The sequence below is a fragment of the Phalaenopsis equestris genome, unplaced genomic scaffold (genome assembly GCF_001263595.1).
Source record: "Phalaenopsis equestris unplaced genomic scaffold, ASM126359v1 Scaffold000369, whole genome shotgun sequence".
Taxonomy (NCBI): Eukaryota; Viridiplantae; Streptophyta; class Magnoliopsida; order Asparagales; family Orchidaceae; genus Phalaenopsis; species Phalaenopsis equestris.
In genome coordinates, this window is record NW_018164811.1 from 393,661 (window position 1) to 399,106 (window position 5,446).

The following is a 5,446-nucleotide window of genomic DNA, read 5'->3' on the forward strand; positions in this document are numbered from 1 at the left end:
CGAACACATCTTAGTTCGTGTTCAGCTCGTTAACTTATCAAACGAAATTAACGAGCCGAACACAAACTTCTTAACGAGTCAAACACGAGCTATTAGCGAACAACGAGCCTTTTTGACAGCCCTAAATGTCAGCACATCAAACTTCCAAAATAACAAAAATGAGTCCATCATAATGTAACAATCAAAAGAAATTAGAGTATCCACGCGCAACAAAAAAAAACACCCACATAAGTACCTGCAAATCAAATCCTAAACTACTCATCATATCGTCTTCATCTTGCACACTGAGCTAGATTCGTATGCCTTGTACGGTGGTGGTGGTCGCCCCAAACAAGCGTTAAAATATGACGATGCAGGTGCATCGCGATCTGGGCGCAGGCACACTGATGCACTGGGAAAAAGCACAAGTTCACTGCGTTCTGGACTCGAGTACGCTTTCTAGCACGGATGCACTGGGGTTCCAATGTGGGCGCGCTGGTTCTGACTTGGTTGCGCTGGAATAATGAGCACTTCTTAGCTTGTCATCTCCATGCATCGATAAAAAGAAATAATGATCATGACAAGAATTAAGAAAAATTAAAATTTTAATTCAAATAGTTATGTAACTGTTGTGAAAACAGCATAATTTTTACTACATTTTTTATTAGATTATAATTTTACAACTTCTTTATTTGGTCTTCTTTAATTTGAGAAATATTTACGGTTATTGATTCAAAATAAGAGTATATCACTTTTAGTGATTCACATTTGGCGCACCATACTAATCAATTTAGTGTGAATCTTTTTCGAATAAATGAACTATAACATCTTCACATGCATAAAAATGCAAGCTTGTTATCAGATTGATGGCATAGCAACTAATCTTCTTTAATGCTAGAATAAAAAACAATGAACTTCACGCCATTATCATATTGCTGGCATAGCATGCTGCTGCCAATGCTATCTATTATCATTTGCCAAAACTAGTCTTCAACAGAGCAAAGTTTATATTGTAATCCTGCCTTGTTATGTGGGATGACAAATTATATATCTGATTACTTGAACTATTAAGTTGTCTTCTGCTATACTAATTTATGCAGTATTTTTCCTAACTTTCTCTCAATCATTCCCGCTCCAATTCACATGTCATTATATATCGCTTCTGATTATTATATATAATTTACTTTAATCACACCTAATATTGATCGAGTTTTTGCTCCTACTACCACAATTATTGCTCAGTCCATTATTAAACCACATTAATGCAATGATCTCATAGGTGTATGAATTTTAGTGGTTTCTGATGATTTTAAATTTTAGAGCAAAGTTACATGACGTCAAACAGCTCTCAAGTCTGATTAAACAATAAAGCTGACTTTTGATTAAGTTAAACTTTTCAGATATTAAATAGTTAATAATAATATGCAGTGATGCAACTATGTGTTTTAAAGGAAATGGAGGATTATGTGCAGAAGCTGTCCTTCGGTGTAAGGAGATAATGCTATTTTAATTGCACCAAATGATTCTAAAACCATTTTTTTGTCCTTTTAGTTGTTGCATTAATAGAGACACTTTCCTTAGAGAGAAAAAAAGTTGTAATTATCAATTGGAGAGAAAAAGAGATGTACATTATTTTTTAAAAACAAAATATTGAACCAAATCGTACTCATTGGTTATTTTGGTTTAGTTTTGGAATAATAAATTATTATTTTTAGTTATTTAATATTTGATTATAGATTTTACTCATTTGGACTCACCCTCAGAATTTTGTTCACGGTAATGCACGTCGGAAAAATCGGATGTAAATCGGTATATATATATATATATAATGTCGGCACTATTTTTGGTTGTGGAGTTGTTAAGTTGTCGGCTGCTATGATGGATATCCTAACACCCGTTTTAATTTCATAAACACAATGTAAATGTACATCCAATATTTACTCATCACCAACACACAGATTGCACAATTATATATCAACAATGAAAATAAGTAGAATTATTATACATTATACAAAATCTAATAAGTTGCCGTCCAACATAAATTTATAAAATGTAAAAAGAAAATATACATGCAAAATATTATATCCAAATACCAAACAAGAAATAAATAAATAAATAACCCTACAAGGCATCCTTATCGTCGTTGTCTTTAGCTTTCGCTTCCTGCACTAAACTCAGAGGTCGCTTGTCACGATGATCTACAACTTGCTCCGGCCACATGACAATGGCCTCGAATTTCTACTAACCTTAGCTCATGGAGTTCCTAAGTCATAACAATGACACACCAGATAAGTTCGTTACGATTCGATCATGACAATCTCTGACTCTAAGCAAATCGAAAGTGCTCAGCTTCAAATGCAGTACCCTTTGTGCTCACATCTTATACTCTCATCTTCTTCTTCCCAGCAGCCTGCTTCTTCCAAATCTCATAGTCAAACCACTCAGGAGAAGACTAACCACCGCTACTAATAGCGATTGTTGGGCTCTATGTGTTTTGAATATGCTTATAGTCATCCTATATCGATAAAATGAAATAATGATTAACATTTTGCATTAAAAGTATAAGTAAATTAAAGAAAATTAAAACAAAAGAATGATTAACCATTGTGCTCACGTCTTATACTCTCATCTTCTTCTTCTCGACAGCCTGCCTCCATATCTCATAGTCAGACCACTCAAGAGAAGACTGACCAACACTACTAATAGTGATTGTTGGGCTCTAGGTATATGGCTCTATGTGTTTTGAATATACTTGTAGTCTTCCTATATCGATAAAATGAAAGAATGATTAACATTTTGCATTAAAATTATTAGTAAATTAAAGAAAATTAAAGTTTTTTTTTTCTTGTATGGACACATCGAGATAGGTCGAAGACCCACTATTGCGTCCCCGTGCCCTAATGCGTCCGGACATTCAACTCCGCAGTGGTGAGCATGATCCTAAGCCCATAAAAATGAAAAAAAATAGTAAGCATAAGATAATTTCATTATTGAATTATCAATTATTAAGTGAATATTATCAAATATCTCCATAATTCTTTGTGCATGATCGATCCTCTAATATGGAGTGTGGCACCCCACCACTCTCGGTACTATGATCCTACTGTTTTGTATCTCTCTTCTTATGATATTGGGGACTGACCCATAATATGGTCAACCACGTCCATTTCTTTTCCCCAACCTAGATCAGCTGCTCCCCCTTCTTACAAGCAATTGTAACATATAGCACAACCAATACCTGATGAAATCCTCAAAATTGTGTCGGATCTCATAATAATGCTCAACTAGCAAGTAGAAGGTCTTTACAAAATAAATATTGTGTAATATTTATTTGTGTAACAAAACAACCTTAAAATTATAATTCTAATTCAATTCAACTGATTTTACCTCAAACTTGATTTTACCTCAAACTCATCGAACCACATATCTTGAACCGCAATCAATGTCTTCTATCGGGAGAGATGTGGAGTATCATAAACATACTTAATGATCATCTTGACATGCATAATGGGCTACCTGAAGGGGTAGAACCTGAAATAGAAATATTATTTATACAATGTAGCAAAAATTAATTCAATTTATTCTATATTTTCATAACTCACGAATCTCACTCTGCCTTGTTATATAACTAGCTAGTGCTTTCTGTCTAAAATTGGTGAGAGGAGAGGGGCCTGATTGATTAAAGGAGGACGATAGTGGCTTACTGCTCAAAAATGAAGGGATGGGAGGGGTTATGGTGTTAGGACCAAGAGGTCTGATCGGAGCACGGACCTCGTGAGCACCGGTGCAGTGGTGGTGGTGCTGACCAACACAACACTAGTGTTGTGCGAGGAAGAGTGGGAGACAGTCCTATTCTTTCTCTAGTAAGGAATGTTGATCTCAATAGGCTGCCAAGGTGGCTGCTCTCCCACCTACCTAAAGCCATTTGCAACACAAAAAAAAAAAAATAATAATAATAAAATTAATACTAAGCATGAAATAGTATAAGTGTAAGGAGTAAACAAGTTCAATCAGGACACATCTCACTATATGTACAAGTAAAAACATCAATAGTGAAAGCAAGGAGATGCATAATAAAAATAAGAAAAAAACATCATAACTAAGTGTAAGCATGACACATAAAAAGTAAAAATATAAAAAACAAAACCAAAAATACACAAAATAAGCAATGTGAAAGGTATAAAGCTAATACTACATGAGGTAAAATTAGAAAGAAATTAGAAAATGAAAAGTCATACCTCTCTTAGTATGTTTCATGGAACAAGTTATTAGATGATGAACTTCAAATTTCTTCATTCATATTATCATCAGACTCATCTATAATTTGATTAACCACTTCATATACCCTCGTGATATCTTCGAGGTTGATATTTTCTTTGATATAATCAGCCTGATATGAAATCTAATATTTCTTGCTCTTAATGAATATGTTCAATAATACTTTGTGTCTCAATAGTTCATTTAAGTTTATTGTTTATAACTACGACCCAATTAATTTTGTCTCTTGCACTACCAATGTTTCTAAGTTAATAAACCTGACTAGCTTTAAGGGTTATGACAAATAAATCAAATTTCATATATCTTATATTCATTTTAGCTTCAGTTTAGAGATATTATATTGGTTTAGTGTTCATGTACCTCAATTAGAAACATGATCAAACTACTCATATTTGAACATATATAGATGTTGCACTCAACATAACCCAGCTTTCACAACTACACTACTTCTTGAAGAATGTCGTAGTAGCTGATCTCACTATCAAAGTGGGTATTTCCTCTAACACATACGACATATTTATGCATTTTTTATTTACTTTAGGAACTCGTGTTAAATCTATAACAATTCACATCAAATATTTATCATGTAGTGACGTTGTAATAAGGAGTCAAGCAAGATCTAATAAGCTTTGATCTATAACTTTGTTGCTTTGATTATTTACATATTACAAATTTCAAAATGTAATTATTTTTAATTTGAGCATGTAACTTATGTATTAGTGAATTGAAGAGTTACTTAAATGGACATATAATTTGAACCAAGCCATAAATTCTTCTTCAATCTTTTTTTTTCTTTTGACAAAGTTTTTTTCTATGTTTAAATTGCTGACAAGTAACCAGCTCACATCTTTATTAGTTATATAAGCAAATCAGTAAAAAAATTACAGAGTAATATCTCAAATAATTTATAATTACTTAAAATCTTAATGTATAAATAGTAGGACTTCGTCACGATTAAGAAAAAGATGTAAAGTCACTGCTCAAAACTCTTTAGCATTGAGATATTGCATAACATGTCTCCCTGATGATTTTCTTGATGTTTAAAATATAGATAATTTAAACGGCGAAGATATCTCACCAAAAGTTTGATGTGGTTGTTGTTACCAGGGCTGTCAAAAAAGCTCCTTATTCTCAAAAAATTCGTGTTTGTCCCATCAGGGAGTTCGTGTTCGATTCGTTCGATAAGTAA

At 33.1% G+C, this 5,446-nt stretch overlaps 1 protein-coding gene across 2 annotated transcripts in view; it reads right to left on the reverse strand.

The window, feature by feature from the left end:
* The window catches only part of LOC110026370 (serine carboxypeptidase-like 12), a 69,880-nt gene that overhangs the window by 61,528 nt on the left and 2,906 nt on the right, over positions 1-5,446 (reverse strand). The gene's annotated exons all lie outside the window — the stretch shown is intronic.